Raw genomic sequence first — 24684 nt, 5'->3', positions numbered from 1 at the left:
ACAGACTGGGGAAATTAATGGATTATTAAAATTCAAATTATGTGCAATTACTATGATACACATACTTTTCTACTTTGATAACATTGTATTATTTATCTTTTCTCACTTAAGAACACTCTATAAAAGTATCTTTTTTCATTCAATTTCATTTTCTATAGGACATGAACTTAACTTAGATAATTTCAAAATGGTTAAATTGACACTGCAGAGAGACTCAATAGCTTAATACTACATCAAGAAATAGAACTGACATCACTTATTAGTTAGCTACTAAATATCTTTTCTCATAATACATTTAATCACATGTCTGAGATCCAACTTTGAATATCAGCAATTATGATACATTTGTATTTTTGTTTTTGTTTTTTAGATACTGCATAACTGTAATTTATTATTAAACACAATGGTAAAATAAAAAAGCATTAAAATGTTAAACTAGGCATCTCAAGATTTAAAATATGGATATGTCATTGCATTTTAAATGTTTTGAACATGCCTATGAAATATACATTGATTTACATATTATCCATATAATTTTACAGGTTTAATTGAAACATAGTTTTCAAGATGAAATGGGTATTGCATGTTTTAAGATATTTGTTTGAGTAATGAGTATATTTTTATAAAGGGCATTCTTCTATGATATGAAATCTGTGTTGTATAAATAATAGTTAAGTGCCCCCACCTCCATCCTATAGTAATAAAGGAAGAAGCTTGGACTCACAGTTTTGTGTGTTATGATATTTAAATATACACACAAACACTTACAGCTCATATACAACACAGACACTTATACACAAACCACACATATACAACTACACATCACATACACACCACACACACAATATACACAAAGGTATATACCAATATACCACAACTACACAACACATACATAAACATCATAAACAAAAGACACACACACACACATAATATGCATGTATATATTCTAGCCTGCCAGATTACCTGGAAGTCTCACTTTAGAGTATCCGGCCTCCAGAGGCATTTTCAATATTACTCTATTAATTGAAATGTATAAAGTGAATACCAATTAAATGTATCTGTTCAAATGTAAGCTTTTAGAAGCCCAAAATCATCATTTGGCATGGATTGTTTTAGACTTCTATCCAGAAAATAGTAACATAAGTGAAAAAACTCTAAGTAATTACACCCTATGTGTTAAAAACATGTGAAACCATAGAAGTTCTGCTTTAAGGAATGAACCCTCCAATAATTAATGTGCCACACGAGAACAAGCAAAAGAGACAGCTTAAAACTCATGGAAATAACAACTGGCACATATTTTTGCAAATATTATAGAACATTTTGCTTGGAGGCATTTGAGAGAATGTTAAGGCACCAAATCGTATTCTTATTTTCCTCTGTGTTTTACAGGTAAATGTCACACCACTGTGCTAAGGTTTGTTTTACACTGGTGTAATCTTACTAATTAAAGACATTCAGCAATCACAGGTTCTTGGATTCCTATGCAGCATAGAAGGAGGTGCTAACTTAGGCAGTATTTCTATGTAGAGTGTCATTGACAACGCATCCCAGAACTCTGTATTAGAAAAATGAACAAAGGAAATCCCATCACCATCTCGTGGGTATTGTACAATGCAAATTTTATCATTTCTTCTCCAAGACAAAACACAAACCTCTCACCTATTAAACATGATAAATTAACATAAAAGATACACTAGAGTCCAAAGACAAAATGGAAGAGATAGTATTGCACCCTGGGAAGCCCAGACACAATGGAGGGACTTGAATAATTCTTCTCTGTTATTTCTATATAACAAAAGACCCATGACTGACATTGCAAATTCATCACATATATTCACTGTATTTGTATTTCCTTTCTTTTGAATAAAATGTACTCTCCGATGAATTGATTTATTTCCCCCACAATGGTATAATTCTATAGGCAGGATTCATTTTTATTCATTTTAAATGAAAATTTTAATGTGAATTTTTTCAGAAAAAAATGATTCAAAATCTTAACAAATGGAAAATTGTGTTTAAATTATCAAACAAGGTCCAAAATTGCAATTAGAATATGTTTCTTTCTGATACCAAAGAAAGAGAAAACTTGTTTGGTTTTGCAAATGCAATGAAGAGCTTATAGGAGTAGTGATTGAAGTGTGTGCTGTTTAGAGGACAATGCGGACAAATAAATTTAAAATTTGTTTCTTGCTGGCCTGCTTTAGCTCGGATATTGTATGTCATCATCTCCAACCTTCAAACTGAATTTGCCCTTCCCAGCAAATTCCAGGTTTGATCTTCAGATATAAGTTGGATTACAGCACTGGACTTCTCCATCTTATATCTTGAATCAGCTAGCCATAGCAAACATATCTCTGTGTATTTCTCTGTTTCTGTCTCTCTGTGCCTCCCTCTCTCTTCTTCCTTCTTTCCTTTATCCTCTCCATCTTTTCCTTGCTCTCCTTTTCTTGAGATCTCTTGCTCTGTGTATCTATTTATTTCTGAAACTGCATGTATCTGCACAAAGCACATATGTGTCTTGAGAAAAACCCCAGTTAATATAAGCCTACAAATGTCATATATAGTAGAGGTCTTAAATGTATTTAATTCATTATTGTTGGATTGAATGTATGGGTATTTGTGTGTTTGATATGTGTGAGGTGAGCACAGGTGTGTCATGGTACTTGCTACACTTTCATGTGGTTGAACCTCTATTATAACATATAGACTGATTCTGAGATCAGACTTATGTGGTTAAGACTGTGAGGCAAATACTGTTACTGGCCAAGTCATCCTTCCTGTACAAAATTTATTTTAATATGTATGAATACTTCCACAAGAGAAAACAAAGACAAAAATAGCATGTTTCCCTAAAAGTGATATCAACAAGTTTTTCTACAATTAAAATAGTGACTGAAATGAACATTATATAGACCAATTGTACAACTACTGAAAAATATTGTGAATATTACCAGTAAATTGTAAGGAATGTCTATACACAGATAATTCTACACATAAAAATCGCTGAGAAATACAAGATGGATTCAACATGCCTAATCTTCACTTAGAAAGAGTACAAGGGAAAGAAAGAAGGAATTAGAAGAAGGGCATATGTAAATGTGGTGAAAGAATTTTCAGAACTGACAGTAGCTATCTGACTCTAAAATCAAGGAGCACAACTGATTCTAGGAAATACAAAGAAATAAAAAAATTCACAAGTGAAAGTGATAATATTACTAGATGTCAAAAACAATGGTAAATCTCTAAAACAAAAATGGTTGGAGTTAGACAGGGCATCCTTTAAAAAAACTTTAAAATAAGGAAGTTAGATGGAGAATTAGTTTCTTGAAAATAAAAATTGAAATTTAAAATGTTAAAAAATGTGTTAAAAAGGCTAAGAAATTTTAATCAGTGTTGTGAATACTGAGATATGTTTTATTAGCGCTATTGGAAAATAAAAATTAATTTCCTAGGTGTTCAGGCAAAAATTGCCAGTTAAAGAGGAAATTAAGAATGGTATTAGAATTTTATGCACATTAAAAAAACAGAAGAAAAAAAGAAAGCTAATGTCCATGCTGATGAGGTTTTATGAGTGTAGCTTCTGACATTTCTAGGAGACAAAAATTTCACAGCAAACTGTTTTGGCTTTTGTTATCTTTCTATCCACTCTTCCAATGCTCCCAAAGCCCTTAGAAAAGCACTTGTATTGTAGATTTGTCAACTGAGACTGGGCAATACTATTTAAAAGGACCATACCAATAGACATGTTAATGTGGGAAGAGGAAACCTCAGGAGACCTCAACCATAGATAAAGACCAATAGGCAACTAAGGAATGCTGAGAGCTGGAGAAATAACACACACACACACACACACACACACACACACACACACACACGCACACACACGCACACACACACACACGCACACACACACACACATCAACAAAGAAAAAGAAGTCATGAATTTTAAATGGAGAAGAGGGTGTTCATGGGATAATTTGGAGGAGCAATGGGAAGGGAGGAAATGACATAATGGTATTATAATCTACAAACATATTTCCTTAGGTTTCCTATTGTTGTGACAAAACACCCTGAGCATAAAAGAAAGTTAGGAAGGGAAGGGCTTATTGGACTTACACTTCTACATTGTAGTCCATCCCTGAAGGAAGTCAGGACAGGAACTTGAACAGGGAAGAAATCTAGAGGCAGCAGGTGGCACCGAGGCCATGGAAAGGTGATGCTTCCTGACTTCGTCCGGATGGCTGTCTCAGTCTGCTTTCTTATAGAACCTAGGAACACCAGCCTAGGAATGGCACCATCCACAGTGGGCTGTGCCCTCCTGTGTAAATCAATAATTTAAAAATATCTTACAGGTGGACCTTATGGAGGCATACTCTCAACTGATGCTCCTTCCTTTCAAATAGCACTTGCATGAGTCCATTTCACATAAGATTAGCCAGCACGGGTATAAAAGTATTAAAAAGCTATTTTTCAGAAAGTAAGTTAAAGGACTGGAGAAATGCCTCAGTGGTTAACACTTGATGCTATTGCTGAGAACCCAGACTCAGTACCTAGAATACACATAGTTCAGAATCTTCCGAGCCCCACATTTAGGGGACCTCTTATGACCTCTGAGTACTCTAGGTATGCAAGTGATGCACACGCATACACACAAGGACAACACTCATAGCCATACAATAACCATGTATTACTGTACAAAACAGAATATAAAGGGAAAAAAATCTATACTCAACCAAATTTCCACGAACAAATAGTCTTTAAAATTCAAGGCCTCTGGGATTATTTTTTTCCCATAAGCACTTCTCAGATTCAAGGTACAGGGCCTTTGTATTGCAGTATACACAGCCTTGAGAGTTCTGTAACTCCATTTCTTATCCTTCTAGCTTAGACACAATGTAAAATTCCTCTTAAATTCTAAGTAAGATCCCTATATGCTTAGAAGTTTATTTTCTTCAAATATGCCAACACTGAAATTTATTTCACCGGAAGTTACACATGTTGAATTTACATATATTCATGTCTTATTTATGTATGTATATACATATATGTATGTGTGTATGTATATTTATCATGTAATTTCCAAATCTCCAAATTTTACTTCAATTTGTGATTTTGTTCAAGTTATCAAATGAACCGATCCAAGAAAAAGAACTCTAACATTTTTTTGAACATAAAAATGATGGATTATGATATTCTACCACTATTAAAATTAGTATTTCATTTAATTACATTTTAAGGCTTTAAAAGTCTATAGACTGAAAATTGTCTGTATTCTTTGTAAGTTAGTTTGCTTATATTGCTTCTTGGGCATCCAAACAACATCGCTGCTAATATAAATTGATGAATCAGTTGAAATATGGACAAATTCTACCAAATTTAACCATTGACATTGCTACCCAGGTCTACTGATTGGTTTCAACAGAAAAATGTGTGTTCCAACATCTTCTGCTGACCTCTTCATTTTCTTAAAAACCAATTTACTTGCAGATAGGGAGAGAAAGGCAGGGTGTGCATACTGGTGAGAATTATGAAACAAAGATTAATGAATGGTGCTTGTCAAAGATTTGCTGAAGTCAAGCGTTTTGTGCAGGCTTCCTGATACAGCAGTCATGCATTCGTTCTGTCTATAGTGTGCAGGACATAAAAATGGAATCACGCCAGTGGAGTGGGCTAAGGAAACGTGAGAATTTGAATGGTAGTGATGTGCCCGGCAAACTTCAACTTAATAAAGCCTGACAAGTCACCCTTCTCAGACCTCATTTTTCCCTCTGTCAGCTGAATGTGAGGAACATTTCTGAGATATGAAAGTTTGGAGTAGTATGCAGAATATTCGCCTTTAATTTGGTCAGTTTCTGTTTCACTTTCTGTGCACACTTGCCATGGTGCCAACAAGTGGCTTAAAATGAATTAATCTGTGTTTAAAAGGAGATTAACCATAGGTGAAAATAAAATGGTAACATAAATTTCAGCTACAACTCACAGAACCAGTATAATAGACTTTAGTATTTGTAGAGACTATATGAACACTTTAAATTTCGTTGTATTTGTTCGGTGTGCTGCATACATGAAGATAGCTACAGATTAACTAGCCTCCAACTACAATGCTGCTGGCTCATTTTGGGTATCAAACCCTATGTGCCTGTGTAGTCAAATACCTTTTAATTTTCAAACATTTGAAATAATCAAATATGATGACCAAAGTAACATCATATTGATATGAGATATTGACCAATATAAACATCATGTATGACAACTGGCAATATTTCTTCATAGAAAAGTATCTTTGTTTACATAAAGAAGACAAATATTACAGGTTTTTTTAAAGATTCACCTTCCATGTATAGTATTTGTATACTAAATTTTATTTTATATAATTAAACAATCATATTTTTCCAGGATCAATTACTCAGTCAATAAAGTATTTCCATTGCAAACATCAAGATGTTATTTTCAGTCCCAGAACCTCATGTGAAATGTAGAGGTGATGCTACATCGTTCTAGTCCCAGCACTGTGAAGGTAAAGACATTGGATCCCTGGGACTTCCCAGCCAGTAAACCTAGCCTAATTGAGAAGCCCCAGGCTAAATGAAGAGATGATTCCTCCTGAAATGGAGATTGATGGCTCAGGAATAACACCCGAGATTGTTATGTGGTTTTGATCATATATGTGTACCACAATGTACAACCATATACATAAAACAAAATCAATTATTTTAATAAATAAATTGAAATTCCACTAGTTTCAGTTTCAGTTATTAACCATCTAAGTTTGCAAAATGTATTTAAATAAAATTGGAAATCTTGTGATAAAATAAGGAAAGAAATGGTAGCTGTTGCTGAAGCTATTTGAAAATATGATTGGACTTCTGTTACTTCTTATGACATAGAAAAATAAAGTGATTGCATAACCAGGGGAGTTTTTAAAATGTCCGGTAGCATTATTTTAAGAATAAGAAATATTTTTCTTTTGCTTTTTCATATGAAGCAAGAAATATTGTCATCAGAAATATACATGTATGCAGACATGTACATAATTTCTTATAAGCTGCCTGTAAACCAATATGCAATTAATGGAAAACATTAGATAGGATTTTATGGTGAACAGCATTGGCTTGACGTTTTTAAGGTTTCATAGTTACTTAGGATTTATGACTAATATTTTATTAAGTTCATTAGTGATTTGGGGGTCTTCAGTTCAGTGACAAAGAGAAAGCAGTCAACACTAGAAATAAAACAAGGCTGTATAAAAGTGTCAAAATGCCAGCACTGAGGTTCCCAGCATAATTAAGGAAGGAACCGCCATCCTATCCTGACAAGAAGCCAAACTACATAACAAAATATTTCCATTCAAAACAGCTAAACTTTAAGTGAAAATGCAGATAACACATGTGTGTTTGCATGATGCCTTTAGGTATTAAACTTCCAACCACAGAAATATGTTAACAGGAAGAGAATCTCATGTGGATTAGAAAAAATGAATAGTTAAAGATTATGTTTCAAAGTGCCTAATAACAGGATTAAAGGTGGTAGTGTTGTTTTTTCAAAGAATTTGATGTCAAAGGAGAGAGTTATTTTATTCCTTATTTCATTGACTGACAACACGGTTCACCAAGTCTTCAACTGTCATCCTGTGGGAGCACCTCATATGTTTCTAAAAGCCTGTTCTGTCTTCCTTCTCAGTTGTGTTACTTCAATTGAAACCTTCAAGTCTGTCACTCAAAATTGTGCAACACAGCTTTTTGCCTGCCTCCAAACAGGCAGTGGATCTGGTTCTATTTGCATTGTTATGTTATGTAGCTGTTTCAGTTATCATCATAAAATGCAAACAAATCATCTAGTCACCAGCATTAAAGCCTGCTTGGGCATCTTGTCCTAAGAATAAAATATAAATTCTTCATTATTCAAAAACTGTAGGTTACATTACACAGTGTGGCACTAATCTGTATTTCTCAGAATTGTCATACCTTGCTCCAATCCATAGCCTGATCTCTTAAAATATAGTCCATGCAACACCATTTGACTGCTGATGGAGAAACACATGACCCAGAGACACTGAAGAGAAAAAGGCAACGCAGCAGAGTCAGTAGGATCTTGAGGCAGGCCTAACATCCTTAATAAATCAGTCTGCAACACACTCTGCTACTCACTGACTTCCAGTGCCCAAGTCCTTGGTGCTGCCTCTTCTCACCCCCTCCCCCAGGAAGTGTTTTAGCAGGGTAACCTGAAACAGTTCTCGCATCTTATTATCCCCTTCCAGAGAGAGATAGCCATTTTGGGACTATTGTTGAGGCACTCAGTGTCAAGAACTGAATAACTACTGGATTATCAGTTTTTCCAGCATGTTTTGTCTGTCCTTACTATTTATTAATCTCATTTCATAAAATTGTCCTGTTGGTTTTCTGTGATTACAATATTTCAACTAAAACAACACACAAATTATAGATGCCATGTTTGTTACTTGTTTGCTAATCCGGCATATTTCTGTTTCCTAATGCTAACTGCAGTAACAAGGGTAAAAGACTAAAATTTTTAAATAAAATACATAGTCATATATTTTCTTAACTATGTATAGAATTCTGACTGGTGATACTAAATACTGTTTTTGTCCCTACCAATTGTGATTTATAACCTCTTAATGTGTCAGTGGAAGTGCAAGGATAATTCTTATCCTAACAGACAGTAACTGAAAAAAGAAATCTATGATGTACTTCTAAGAAAACCTCTACAAAATATCAAATAAATCCAGAAATTGCTAAAATAACGCAATTTCTAATATGCTTTTGCTAGAAAGTCCTTCAAACTTTAGAAACTTCTGTACTCAGAAACTTTTTATAGCTTTTGCTTTTTATTTTATGTACTATGGATGAACGCTTGGGTTTCTCTGTTCTTGGGATACTAAGATATATATGTATAATGTTAGTAGAAAACTTTATAATTTAGTTGATCATCTATGAAAGCAATTTCACTAGTTCCAGTACTCTCCAGCAAAGCTCAACAATGTGACTGATGTCACCCACATTGTTGCCATCTATGTTATTTTTGGATGTATGATAATGAGTGTTCATACAGGAGATAAGAAGTCGACAGCAGGATATAAACCATCTTCCCTACCTGAAAAATGTTTTCTTATCAGCCAAATCCTCCTATTTGTGGAACTATGGACAGAACTAAAGGAAGATAAAACAGTGAGGCAATATGGTAAGAATATTTATAGATCTACTTCACTGTGTGTGTGTGTGTGTGTTTGTGTGTGTAAGACAGAGAGAGACAGACATAGAGACAGAGACAGAGACAGAGCTTCATACCATGCCATATATGCAGAGTCCAGAGGTAACCTTGGGTGTTGGTCCTCAACATCCGTTTATTGTTTCAAGACAAAATTTCATATTCACAGCTGTTGCTGCAGCTCAAAGACCAAATATTCACTTGTAGCCTTCCTTCTTTTAATTCAACTTTCTAAATGAGATTGGATTTATCTTTAGAATGATGACATTGTATAGAAAACACATACTTATCTAAGAGGTTAAAAAATCTTAAATTTGCACTTTTCTATCAAATGTTACCAAATAGCCAATTTACATAATTCTCTAGTTGCCTAAAAATAGCCTATGTGCATTTATATATTTGGAAAATATTACTAAAAATAATATACCAGCAGTAAAGAAAGTTCTTACAAGAAACTTGTGATTTAAAAATCAGTGGGAAATTGCCAGTGGAACAATGGTGGCCAGGTTTGCATGTTTCTTACATTCTTATTCATTTATATAAATTGTCACCAGTAAAACTATACTGAAAATATTAACTAAACAATTTAGTATTTTATTTCATGACTTTTCTATGTTATGTGTCTTTTATTTGATATCTTAAGCCCCCTATAAACTTATTATTTCACGTTCTAATCATATAGATAATGCTTCACAACAGCATACTAAAAAATGCTTTGTTTTAGAATTTTTATCTGTCTTACTTTATTTTAGGAACAATCTTATTTTGCATATCAATTCCCCCATTCGCTCGCCCTCCCATCCTCCCATCAGTGCTCCTAACCCAAACCCCATACAGTCCCCAAGTATAGTGAAGCCTTCCACAGGGGATCATCAAAGTGTGTCACATCATTTGAGAGAGGACCTACGCCCTCTTTCATATATCTGGACTGCAATAGAATTCCTCCATAGAGAATGAGCTCGGAAAGTCCATTTGTGATAAATACTGGCTCCACTGTTAGAGGTCCCATACACTGTCCAGGCATCCTAATTGGCATCCACTTTCAGAGGGAGTGGTTCAGTCCAATGCTGGTTCCCTAGCTTTACGGCTGGGGTTCCTGTGCTTTCACTAAGTCAGGTCAACTGTTTCTGTGGGTTTCTCCAGCATGGTCTTGGCTCCTTTGCTCATCCCTCCTCCCTCTCTACAACGGGATTTCAGAAGTATGGCTCAGTTCCTTGCTGTGGGTGCCTGCTTCTGCTTTGATCAGCTACTGGATGAAGGCTCTAGGATGGCAATTAGATAGTCATCAATCTCATTATACGGGAAGGGCTTTAAAATCAGCCTCTCTAATACTGCCTAGATTCTTAGTTGGGGTCACCCTTCTGGATCTCTGAGCATTTCCCTAATGCCAGATTTCTCTTTAAACCTACACTGGCTCCCTCTATCAAGGTATCTCTTTTGTTGCTTTCCTCTATTCCAGCCCCAGTCTCAGTCTTCCTGATTCCCTTTGTTCTCCTTCCCCCCCCTTCTCCTATTCTCATTCTCTTTTTCCTAGTCCCCTCCACTCTCCTCCCACACTCCCAATTTGTGGGGTTCTTGTCCCTTTCCTCTTCTTCAGGAGACCATGTGTTTCTCTCTTAGGGTCCTCCTTGCTTCCTAGTTTCTCCAGTAGTATGGGTTTTAGGCTAGTAATCCTTTGCTCTATGTCTAATATCCATATATGAGTGAGTACATACTATGCTTGCCTTTCTGTGATTGGTTACCTCACTCATTATGATTTCTTCCACTGCCACCCATGTGCCTGAAATTTTCATTATTTCATAGCTTTTTATTCACTGAGTAATACTCCAGTGTGTAAATGCACCACATCTTCTCCATCCATTCTTCACTTGAGGGGCATGTAGGTTGCTTTCTCCTTCTAGCTATTACAAACAATGCTGCAATGAGCATAGTTGAACTTATGTCCTTGTTGTATGAATGTGCATTCTTTGAATATATGCCCAAGAGTGGAATTACTGGGCCTTGATGTAGACTAATTCCTGTTTCTCCACAAAACTGGAGAGAGTGGACAACATTGAGTTTCTCTCCATTTAGTTTGCTCTTGGTTTTTGGTATATTGTTTTTTTTTTATCATGTTTAGGTATGTTCCTGTTTTCCCTGATCTCTCCAAAGACCTTTATCATGAAGGGGTGTTGGATTTGTCAAAGATTTTTCAGAATCTAGTGAGATGATAATGTGGTTTTTCTTTTTCATTTGGTTTACATGGTGGATTACAATGATGGGTTTTCATATGTTGAACCATCTCTGCATCCCTGGCATGAAGCATAGTTGATCATGAAGCCTAGATGAACACATTTTTCTGATGAGTTCTTGAATTCAATTTGCCAGTATTTTATTTAGTATTTTTCATTAATGTTCATGAGGACTATTGGTCTGTAGTTCACTTTCTTAGTTGTGTCTTTGTGTGGCTTGGGTACCAACTTTCAATACTTGATCTCTTTGAATTTCCTCCTTCACTTGTTTCGTTGTTTTTTTTTCCTTGTTTTTTTTAAGAGATTTGCTTATTTCTTGAATTTTTTGGTTTGTTTTTTCCTCCATTTTTAAAGGGATTTTCTTATTTCCTCTTTGAGGGTTTCTATCATTTTCATAGAATTGTTTTAGAGGTTGTACTCTTCCACGTCATATGTGTTGGGATGTTCAGGTCTTTCTGGTGTAGAGTCCCTAGATTCTGGTAGTGTTACACTGGTCTTTTTGTTGTTGAGTGTGTTCTTATATGTTGTCTTCCCATCCCTTCTTTGAATGGATGCAGGTGGGGTCTCCCCCTCTCCTCTCATCTTCCAGTGGGCGTAGATGGGCCAAGACTTCAATGTGAAACTCTGGATGGTCTGCCTTCTGGTTTTCCCCTCAGTCAAGTAAAGGGTGTAGGTGAGCCAAGACTCAACTGGAAGGTAGAGGGAAGAGGAAGTAGGATAGGCCAAGACTGAGATGTGGGTAGATTAGGGTGGCTAATCCTCGGGGTGGATCCAGTACAAATGGATCAGACCCAGGTATTTCCAAGAATGGGATGGGGGGAGTATGGGTCTGAGTGGAACCCACATTTACCTCAAGCAGAGAATGGAGGGCTTTGGGGGCAAGACTGAGGGGAGGACAGACTCCAGATGGTCCTTCATGCCAGGGCAGGTCTACTACTTGTGGAGGGGACCCAGGAAGTTTCAAGGAGGGGTTTTTTAGAATTCTTAAGGAAAGTTTTCCTGGTTATAAAAATATATTTCACATATCTGACATTGTTTTTTGTTTATTTTTAATATGCATACTGAAAATCTTTTGGGAACATCTACTCCTTATGATTCAGAATATTTCAAATCAATATGTGGAAACCTATATCAATTAACACAATGAAAGTGCTACAAAGTAACAGGTTTCTTTGACATTCTGTGTTCTGTTGCAACTTTGGAATATCATGATATCTTTTCATCATTAGTGTAAACTTTTCCACTATGTTTCATGGCTTATTTTGAAGAAAAACTTTTTGAAATGAAATGATGCTCCTGAATATGTCACTAAATCATAAAGGACTGGGCAACTTAAAAGCAGTTAAAAATGAAATACATTTATACAATTAATGATTTGTGCATTCTTTTTTTTAATTCAGGGTTTTAGATTTGGCTGCAATTTCCTTTATCTGGTGCAAAAACATTTTTGTTTTCTGTTCTAGGAGGAGCCTGACTTTCCAGAGGTAGGTAGTGGTTCTAAAAATTGTATAATTAATAAGTCCAGTTCATCACATTGGGAAGGGATGTCAAAACATGGGTTACGAGATGATTCTCAACTTTCTTTATTATTTATTTTTATATTTAAATTTAAATTAGAAACAAGGTTGCTTCACAAGTCAGTTCCAGGTCCCTCTCTGTTTCCCTCCCCTCCTTCCATGCCCTCCACCAAATCCCCTCCAATATCCCCTCATTTCCCCAGGGAGGGTAAGGCCCTCCATGGGGGTGTCCATAGTCTGTCATTTCATCCAGGGCAGGGCCTAGACCCTCTCCCAAGAGTTCAGGTGAGAGTGCATCTCACAATTTTGGATGGGAGTCCAAAGTCCATTTGTATACCCAGGATAAATACTGATCTACTGCCCAAGGCTCAATAGATAACCTAGGCCTCCTCACTGACACCCACATTCAGGTGGTCTTGATCAGTCCCATGCTGGATTCCCAGGCATCAGCCTGGGATTCAAGAGCTAACCCTTGTCAGGTCAGCTGTTTCTGGGGGTTAAACCAGCCCAGTCTTAATCCCTTTGGTCATCAGTCCTCCCTCTCTGTTACTGGCTTTCTTGAGTTCTGCTCAGTGCTTAGCCATGGGAGTCTGCCTCTTCTTCCATCAGCCACTGAATGATGGTTCTGTTTCCTAGACTCTGGCCATGGGATTGTAGGCTGGCACTCCCCAGATGTATGTCTAAAATCCATATATGAGAGAGTACATGCCATGTTTCTCTTTTTGTAAATGGGCTACATCGATCAGGATGGTTTCTTCTAGTGCCATTCATTTGCCTGCAAATCTCAGGATTCCATTGTTTTTTCTGCTGAATAGTACACCATTGTGTAAATGTACCACATTTTCTCTATCCACTCTTCAGTTGAGGGGCAGATAGGTTGCTTCCAAGTTCTGGCTATTACAAATAATGCTGCTATGAACATAGTGGAACAGACATCTTTGTTGTATGAATGGGCATCATTTGGATATATGCCTAAGAGTGGAGTTGCTGGGTCTTGTGGTAGATTGATTCACATTTTCCTAAGGAATCACCATACTGATTTCCAAAGTGGCTAAACAAGTTGGTACTCCCACCAGCAATGGAGGAGTGTTCCCCTTTTACCACATCCTCTCTGGCATAAATTGTCGTTGGTGTTTTTGATTTTAGCCATTCTGACAGGAGTGAGATGGTATCTCAGAGTTGATTTGATTTGCATTTCCCGGATGGGTAAGGATGTTGAGCACTTTCTCAAGTGCCTCTCATCCATTTTAGACTCCTCTATTGAAAATTCTCTATTTAGTTCTGCAGCTCACTTTGTAATTGGATCCTTTGGTGTTTTGGAGACTTGCTTCTTGAGTTCTTTGTATATTTTGGAGCCCATTCTGTGGGCTGCCTTTTTGTCTTTCTGACTATGGCCTTTGCCTTACAGAAGCTTCTCAGTTTCAGGAGGTCCCATTTATTAATTGTTGATCTCACTGTCTGTGCTACTGGTGTTATGTTCAGGAAGCTGTCTCCTTTGCCAATTCGTTCAAGGGTACCACCCACTTTCTCTTCTAAGAGGTTCAGTGTGGCTGGATTTATGTTGAGGTCTTTGATCCATTTGGACATAAGTTTTGTGCATGGCGATAAACATGGATTGATCCACATTCTTCTACATGCCAGCCTCCAGTTATGCCAGCACCATTTGTTGAAGATGCTTTCTTTTTTTCATTGTATATTTTTAGCTTCTTTGTCAAAGACCAGATGTTCATGCATGTGTGGGTTAATATCAGGGTTTTCAATTCGATTCCATTGGTCTACCTGTCTATTTTTGTGCCAATACCAAACTGTTTTCAAGACTATAGGTCTATAATAGAGCTTGAAGTCATGGATGGTGATGCCTCCGGATGTTGCCTTGTTTTTCAGGGTTGTTTTGGCTATCCTGGGTCTTTTATTTTTATATACAAAATTGATTATTGTTCTTTCAAGGTCTGAGAAGAATTGTGCTTGGATTTTAATGGGGATTGCATTGAATCTGTGGATTTCTCTTGGCAGGATTGCAATTTTTACTACATTGATCCTACCTATCCAAGAGCATGGGAGATCTTTCCATTTTCTGAGGGCTTTTTTAATTTCTTTCGTTAAAGATTCAAAGTTCTTGCAATAGAGGTCTTTCACTTGTTTGGTTAGCATTACCCCAAGGTATTTTATGTTGTGTGTGGCAATTGTAAAAGGTGATGTTTCTCTGATTTCTTTCTCAGCCCTTTTATCATCTGTATATAGTATGGCTACTGATTTTCTTGAGTTGATCTTGTAGCCTCCCACTTTGCTGAAGGTGTTAATCAGCTGTAAGATTTCCCTGGTAGAGTTCTTTGGGTCATTTATGTAAACTATCATATCATCTGGAAATAGTGAAAGTTTGACCTCTTCCATCCCAATTTGTATCCCTTTGATCCCCTTTTATTGTGGTGTGCCTCTGGCTAGAACTTCAAGTACAATCTGAAAAGGTATGCAGTGAGAGAGGACAGCCTTGTCTTGTTCCTGATTTTAGAGGAATTGTGTTGAGTTTCTGTCCATGTAGTTTGATGTTGGCTGTTGGTTTGCTGTATATAGCTTTTATTATGTTTAGATATGTTCCTGTTATCCAAGATCTCTCCAAGACCTTTATCATGAAGGGGTTTTGGATTTTATCAAAGGCTTTTTCAGCATCTAGTGAGATGATCATGTGATTTTTGTTTTTCAGCTTGTTTATATGGTGGATTACATTGATGGATTTTCGTACATTGAACCATCCCTGTATCCCTAGGATGAAACCTACTTGATCGTGGTGAATGATTGTTTTGATGTGTTCTTGGATCTGATTTGCCAGTATTTTATTGAGTATTTTTGCATCAGTGTTCATGAGGGTTATTGGTCTGAAGTTCTCTTTCTTAGTTTTGTCTTTGTGTGGATTGGGATGAAGGTTATTGAAGCCTGGTAAAAAGAGTTGGGCAAAGACCCTTCTGCTTCTATTGTGTGGAATAATTTGAGAAGAATTGGTATAAGCTGTTCTTTGAATTGCTAGTGGAATTCTGAACTGTGGCCATCTGAACCTGGGCTTTTTTTGGTTGGGAGACTTTTGATGACTGCTTCTATTTCCATCTGGGTTATAGGTCTATTTAAATTGCTTATCTGTCCTTGATTTAATTTTGGCAAGTTATAACTATCCAGGAAGTCATCCATTTCCTTTAAATTTTCAAATTTTGTGGAGTACAGGTTTTCAAAGTATGACCTGATGATTCTCTGAATTTCCTCAGAGTCCATTGTTATGTCCCCCTTTTCATGTCTTATTTTGTTAATTTGCATGTTCACACTCTGCTGTTTGGTAAGTTTGGACAAAGGTTTGTCTATCTTGTTGATTTTCTCAAAGAAGCAACTCTTTGTTGCATTGATTCTTTGTATTGCTTTCCTATTTTCTACTTTATTGATTTCAGCCATCAGTAGCATATTTCCTAGCATTTACTCCTCCTGGGGGAGTTTGCTTCTTTGTGTTCTAGAGCTTTCAGCTGTGATGTTAATTCTCTGGTATAACTGTTCTCCTGTTTCTTCATGTGAGCACTTGGTGCTATGAACTTCCCCCCGTAGTGTCCCATAGGTTTGGGTATGTTGTGTCTTCATTCTCATTGAATTCGAGGAAGTCTTTAATTTCTTTTTTTTTATTTCCTCTTTGACCCAGGGATGGTGCAGTTGAGCATCATTCAATTTCCATGAGTGTGTAGGTTTTCTGCAATTTGTGTTGTTGTTGAATTCTAATTTTAAGGCATGGTGGTCTGATAAGATGCATGGAGTTATTCCAATTTTTTTGTAGCTGCTGAGGTTTGATATGTTGCCAATTATGTGGCCGATTTTTGAGAAGGATCCATGTGGTGGTGAGAAGAAGGTATATTCTTTTTTATGTGGATGAAATGTTCTATAGATGTCTGTTAATCCCAGTTAGATCATTACTTCTATTAAACCCTTTGCTTCTTTGTAGAGTTTCTGTCTGGTATTCCTGTCTAGTGGTGAGAGTGGTGTGTTAAAATCTACCACTATAAGTGTGTGGGACTTTATATGTGATTTAAGTTTTAGTAATATTTCTTTTACGAATGTGGATGCCTTTGTATTTGGGGCATAGATGTTCAGCACAGACACTTCATCTTGGTGGATTTCACCTGTGATGAATATGTAATGACCTCCTTCATTTCTTTTGATTGATTTCATTTTAAAGTAATTTGTTAGATATTAGGATTGCTACCCCTGATTGTTTCTTGGGTCCATTTGATTGGAAAATTTTTCCCAACCTTTAACTCTCAGTTAATGTTTGTCTTTGAGGGTGAGGTGTGTTTCTTGTATGCAGTAGAAGGATAGGTTCGGTCTTTGAATCCATTCTGCTAGCCTGTGTCTTTTTATGGGTGAGTTAAGGCCATTAATGTTGAGGGATATTAGTGACCATTGATTGCTCATTTTTCTTTAATTTGGAATGGTTGTTGGTGGTGGAATTATGTGTGGAATTTCACCCATTTGTTCTTTTGGCTGTTTGTAGAGAGGGATTCTCTAATGCCTATGCTTTTATGGTTGTAGTTAATTTCCTTTCGTTGGAGTTTTCCTTCCAAAACATTCTGTGGGGCTGGGTTAGTGGATACATATTGCTAGAGTCTAGTTTTGTCATGGAATATCTTGTTTTCTCCATCTATAGTGATTGAGAGCTTTGCCGCGTATAGTAGTCTGGTCTGGCATCCATGATCTCTTAGTGTTGGTAGAATATCTATCCAGGACCTTCTGGCTTTCAGAGTTTCCATGGAGAAGTCAGGTGTAATTCTAATAGGTTTGCCTTTATATGTTACTTGGCCTTTTTCCTTAGCTGCTCTTAATATTCTTCCTTTATTCTGTATATTTTGGGTCTTGATTATTATGTGGCGAGGGGACTTTTTCTGTGATCCACTCTATTTGGTGTTCTGTAAGCTTCTGGTACTTTCATTGGCATGTCTTTAAGGTTGGGAAAGTTTTATTGTGTAATTTTGTTGAATATGTTTTCTGCCCCTTTGAGGTGGGTTTCTTCACCTTCTTCTATACCTATTATTCTTAGGTTTGGTCTTTTCATGGTGTCCCATATTTCCTGGATGTTTTGTGTTAAGGATTTGTTGGACTTAAGATTTTCTTTCGGATGAATCCATTTCTCCTAGTGTATCTTCAACACTTGAGATTCTCTCTTCCATCTCTTGTATTTGTTGGTAATGCTTGTATTGGTAGTACCTGACCGCTTGCCCAGCTTTTCTATTTCCAGCCTTTCTTCAAATTGTAGGTTTTTTTTATTGTCTCTATTTCAGTTTTCTATCCTTGCACTGTCTGCTTTGTATCTTGCAATTTTCGGTTTATCTTTTCGTCCATTTGTTGCATTTTATGAATTTAAGATTTGTTCTTTCTTCCATTGCTTGCATTTTTGGTTTGCCTTTTCTTCCATTTCTTGCATTTTTTTGTTTGCTTTTTCTTCCATTTCTTGCATTTTTTGGTTTGCTTTTTCTTCCAGTTCTTGTATTTTTTGGTTTGTTTTTTCTTCCATTTCCTGCCTTTATTTGATTTGTTTTTTCTGCCATTTCTCTCAGTTTTGCTTTGTTTTTTCTTCCATTTCTTGTATTTTTTGCTTTGTTTTTTTCTTCCATTTCCTGCCTTTTTGCTTTGTTTTTTCTTCTATTTCCTGCCTTTTTTGGTTTGTTTTTTTCTGCCATTTCTTGCAATTTTTTTGGTTTGTTTATTCATCCATTTCTTTGAGGGACTTTCCTCTATCTTTTCGGGGCCTCTATCATTTTCATGAAGGTGGTTTTAAGGTCATTCTCTTCTGCTTCATTTACATTGGAATGTTGGAGTCTTGCTGGTGTGTAGTCTCTAGAATCTGGCAGTGTCATATTTGTTTTTCTGTTGCTGAGTGTGTTTTTGTATTGCCTCTTTCCCATCTCTTCTTCTAGTGGTTACAGAAAGAGCCCCTTATTGGTCTGGTGGTTAGAGGACCCGAGTTCCCTTTCAGTGGGTGCTAGCAAGCCCAATAATCTGGTAGTTCTTCTATTCCTCGTCCTTGTTCTGGGCCCGTGGTTGGAGAAGAAGGCCAGGAATCTGGGGTGCTTAGCCTCCCACCTGGTCCCCTGGTCCCTTTGCTGGATCTGCTTGTTTCCTGGTCTCGTTGGTGGGAGAGAAGACCTGGAATCTGGGGTGCTAGGCTCCTGCTGGGATTGGAAGCTCTGTGCAGTTTCCAGGCAATCCCCAGGCACTGGAATGCAGGCCCAGATACAGGGCCTTTTGTACCTGGTCCCAACAGACCAGCTGGTCCCCTGGTCTTCCTGGATCTGCTGGTTTCCTGGTCTCGTTAGTGGAGGAGAAGACCTGATCCCACCGGAGCAGCTGGTCCTCTGGTCTCCCTGGATCTGCTCGTTTCTCATCTTTCACTGAGGAAAATGACTGCTTGTACCTAAGCTGATGGCGTGATATGATTTATCTTGAACAGCTCTTTTCTTGTGGGAGCTTGCACTAGTTACTGTTCTGTTGCTGTGATAAAATACTGCAACTAATAGCAGCTTATAAAAGAGACAGTTTATTTAGTTTATTGTTCCCCAGAGATAGGAGTCTATCATATTGGGTGGAGTCACGGCAGCAACATGATGCATATACTTCATGTGTAATTAAAAAATGATGATGATAATAATAATAAGTTCATAATAGAGGAAAATAAAAACACTTTCTCATTATATTTCTGAGAGATGATTACTAAAAAGAAATTACAACAACTAGTTTCACTGCCAGCTGCTTTCCCATTGGTCCTTGACATTTAAATGGACTTTCCAGTCCAGGGGACAGAAGGGAAGATTTTTTCCTTTTTTTTTTTTAATACAAAGAAGCGAAAGTGATAAGAGCACAAATAGAAAGAGGTTAACCTAGAGTATCATCTCTGCTGCCTGGTTTTTATATCCTCATATTGGCCATAATCATTAGACATATAAGCTAGCCTGTTACATGTCAAGCTTTATTAATAATGGTGCAAAATGAAGAACTGTATAACAGATAAAGCAAGACCAATTTAACTGAGACTTTATATTTTTTTATTTTTACTGTGGACACTTATATTCTAGTATTTCTTCTGTTTTGAGGTTTGGCTTAGTTTCTGCAAATTTGCTATTACCAATACTTCTTATTGTTTTTCCTCACCTTACTTCCTACACACCATCTTCACATTTTTATTTCTGTGTTTTCTCATCTTTGTTTTATTAAACACTGCCATTTTCAAAGCCTCTGCACAGAAGTCTGTATTTTTAGAAGAAAAGTAAGGTACAAGTGTGATAAACAAAGCCATGATTGAAATCCAATGATGGAGGATCTCCAAAAATTATCAAAGACTTTGCTAATAGAAAAATTTACCCTCAAAAAGCCTTAAAGAGAATCAACGAAATCAATATATCTAGAATTAAGTTTACCTAAGTCCATTTTAACAATGGAAATAAACTGTTTTTGTGCTTTTAAACAATGTACATTGAGATTTAAAAATAATTTTAAAGATAATTTGTACTTTAGTTGTATTGAATTCATCTTCAAGAGAACAAGGATACCTCCACTAGGGTTAACCATACTTGCGTCTTATTCCTAGAACCAGGTGGAGAGATGACAATCAAGCAAGGAGCCCCCCCTCCTTCTTCTGATATCAGCTGTCTACTCTTCCTCTCTTGTTCTACTATAACACTTGCTAATAGGAAGCCAGTTGTCCATGTACATGTATTTTCTTAAAGTGCCTAGTGTTAAAGAGTGGGTGAAAGGAAGATGAGTTTGCATCAATTTGCAAAAACTCTGTAACTGTCATGTCCTGTTCCTTTTGATACTAAGCTTCCTAGCATGTTTTTCTCTGTCTTAAGTCCCAAGTGGTTTCAAAACCATTGTTGCATCACTTAACAAGAAGCAACAATTTTTTTTATTTAAGTGGAAAGGCTCTTACACGCTACTGAAAAAAGAAAGTGTAAAACATTATTGTGCATGAATCTGGAAATCACAGTTACGATACTTCATTCTCAAACTCAGTCACACAACACATACATATTCTATTAGTTATAAATTCTTTTTTCTGAATGATGATTTTAGTAACAGAACAAAATATTCAATTTTCTACAAAATTTGTATGACATGGAAACTTAGACAAGAGAAAAATATATTCACACACAAAGTAAAAAATAAAAGGTGTGACTGTACAAAACAAGGAATTTCTCTGTAACTGGCCTTGAGGATACAAATTATATTTGTAACATTTTAAAATTACACCATTTATTATCTCATTTTCTATAGTTAAGACATGGGCTCATGGAATATTTTTAAGCTCCTCATTTTTCATATTTTTCCCATGCTTTCTTTGCCTTCAACTGATCCAGTTATACTTCTCACTTAGCCTAGTACGTATGAACCCTTAATGTTAAAAGTCTATATTGGTTACTGTTAGGTACAGATATAGGTGTTCAAAAGTTACACTGAGATGAATTACTTAGGATCTGGGAGTCTATAAGAAACTTCCTTGGGGCTATAAATGGAAAGATTGCCAACAACATAGCAGGGGCTCTGAGGAGAGTTCAGACACCAGCATCAGAAACAAACCACTGGGGCTGGACCTGAGGCCAGGAAATTAGGGCCCATGTGGGAGAAGTGGGAGTCATTTCTATGCCTTTTTTAGGTTGGGAGTGGCTTTACAGTCCAAGTTGGCAGACAAGGTCTCTGACTCCTAGGCAGGAGGCAGGGAAGGAGCTGGGGAGATGGATCTGTGAGAGTTCCTTGTACCAGTAAGTCTGTTAGCTAGGAAATCACACACACACACACACACACACACACACACACACACACACACACACACACACAATCACTGTAGGGTGCCTGTCTGTGTTTAGGAAAGGGGAAAGGTTATTGCATGAGCTACAGCTGGCTTCTCACATTATACTTTTGCAGTTACTATTTTATCTATATTTTACTGTTATACCGTAAGACACAGAGGTACCATTACACATCCCAGTAGACTCCCACGGTTTAATATATAATGTTCTTGATTCCTGTGTCTCAACATCAGCCAATAATTTAAGGAGGATGAGAAGCATGAATTAGCCACTCACCACAGTGAGCAAAAAGCTCTTTGCCTTCTGATTCACAGGCACAGAGCACAGTACAGAGCCAGATGACAGCATCAAATTGGAATATGGTACCAAGGTTATTCCTTGGGCACAAGCATCCTCCTATGGAAAACATATCTTCAACACAACAGAGATAATACTTGAGGGAATTGAAAGCAATCTTTTAAAATTTGAATCTCTTCTATTGTGAGAGAAGCCAGTCTCACTTCAGCCTTTTGTGGTTTTTACATGACAGATGTATGTCGAGCAATAATTAAAGATGCAAGCTGACACAATAATAAAACTCTGTCCTTTGAAATGTTATCTTCCCACAAGAAAAAAAAAGTGAGACTCAAATGGGGTCTTAAAAGGACATTTCTGTCAGTAGAGAAAAGAGAGTTCTGATGATAGCAATAAATCTCAAGCATGAGACTCTTTTCCTTATTGACTCTCCTTTTTCTGTGTAACTGTATAATACATTTATTCCCCGAAACAAATATTATGCAAGATGCCACAGTATGAATACAGCATTCCATAGGCCCATTTCCATGACTGTCATTACCAAATGATGTACTGATGGCAAATCCATACCCCAAATACATTTCTACTTCAGTGAAAACCCATTCTTGTCCTCTCCATGATGCAAATTAGGTGTAGAATGTGATAATGCTTCCACTACGAGGCTACCTGATTCCCCTAGAAAGAGATTCTACTTAGTTTTCACTTTTTACCTGGACTGTGGGTAGCTAAATCCAGGAGAAGCTTCTGGGAATCCAGCCTATCTGGAGGAAATCCACCTGAATAATTTCTGTGCTTAGTCTCCAGGCAAGCCATTGCAGATAATATTCATATATATGGAACTAGAATTAGATGTCATCAGATAAAATGAGTGAAATCCACAGAACTGGCCTTTTGCCGGACTTTGAACCTTTGTCTGAATTAAATTATGTTTGGTAAGTATCCAATTAAACACTGATAATTTCCAGTTCCATGCCTGTTCTGATTACATTCATATATACTCATCTTCATATCAAGCCTCGTTATTACCTATTTCCTAGTTCAAGTATTTACAAAACATTTTAATTTTAGACACAAATCGTTAGGAACTACCCACAGATAAATGTGGACTTCTTCCTTTGACAGTCAGTCTAAGGAGTAATGAGCCAAATGAAACATTAGATATATGAAGTGCTAGATTTGTTTCATGAACTTTCCTAGAAAGTCACCCCAACACATTTTAATATCCACATGGAAAAAGTCCACAGAGTTTACTCCTTATTCATCTAAACATGGAAAATGTGCCAAAGTGGTATAGATATAAATTGAGTAAGAAAAGATGATGCAAAAGAAATTTGAGACACATTAAGTTACTCTTGCTTTCTAGACTCCTCAAGCCTGAGGATTTATTAGCTGTTCTATAATTGCTTGTGTGTACACCAAAAGGTCAATTCAGGTGTCTTCCCTAAGTGCTCACCATCTGAGTTTTGGCAGGTTTTCAGATTTTTATTCTTATCCTTAGTTTCTAATCTTGCTCCGCAACAGCTTGATCTACTGAGCCCTATCCCCAGTCTATGTTTGACTTTTTCTGTGAAGTTTTTTCTTGATGGTTTAGTGTTATAGCAACTGTCCAAAGATACGGTTTGTCACATAAGACAAAATCACAAGTCACTCATGTATTCCACTGTTAGTTCCCTGTATTTCAGGATGTCGTAGCAAGCAAGAAGCTTTGCCACAAAGGAAAGCATAGGTTATCCCAGAATAAAACAATTCTTCCTCAAAATTATGTAAGATTTCACAGTGTTACTTTGTTTGTCCTTGTTAGAGTCTTCATGAAGCATCTCTATATGCCACAGGCACTTTATGTGCAGTTGTATCTTGTAATTATAAGTCAAAGTGGAAGAGTACTTGCACATTAGCCTGTAATCCCTATAATTATTGTTAAACTATCTCTTGCTCTGTTTTCAGCCCAAAACTGGCTGGCTTACAGGTTACTTTGTAAATGGTATGAAGCATCAGAGTTCAGTGGTGTGCAGGATGTTCCCTCTACAGTGTAGGCTGCTCAGAATTATGTGTCTTTCTGGCAGTAACTGTGCAAAGGGAACCAGTTGTCTTTCAGAGTAAATGTATTATGGCAGAATGCTGTTTCGTTTTATTATCACAGGAACATATCTAAGGTAGCAGTCTCCAAAATATTATTCCGGTTTATGTATCGCTTTTCATTTCACATATATTTTCCTGAGCAATGTAAAGTACTAGGTTTTTACATAAATTCTAGCAGCCAAATTGTTAGTGCTATAATATAAACTTATGTAAACTATCAAAACTTCTGAGGTCACTGTGGATTCAATGTCCACACTCGCCACTGTGGACACTGTGAAGCAGAAGACATAGTAGAGTCGTAAGCCAAGAATTGTGTTGGCCCTGTCAAGTGAAAAGGAAAGCTTTGGATTGCCTTTTCAGCTGATGAGTAACATGAACAAACATTCCTTAATTTAACATCTGCGTATCCACATGTCTAGGGATCTGTCAATGCATTCTGAAAGGTATCTACATGTATAATTCTTGAAACAGCAGAGCAAATGGAGGCCCCACCTATTCGATGCCTTAATT

This window comes from Mesocricetus auratus, unplaced genomic scaffold, assembly GCF_017639785.1.
Source record: "Mesocricetus auratus isolate SY011 unplaced genomic scaffold, BCM_Maur_2.0 Super-Scaffold_100008, whole genome shotgun sequence".
Classification (NCBI taxonomy): domain Eukaryota; kingdom Metazoa; phylum Chordata; class Mammalia; order Rodentia; family Cricetidae; genus Mesocricetus; species Mesocricetus auratus.
Note: the sequence above shows the minus strand (reverse complement) of the source record.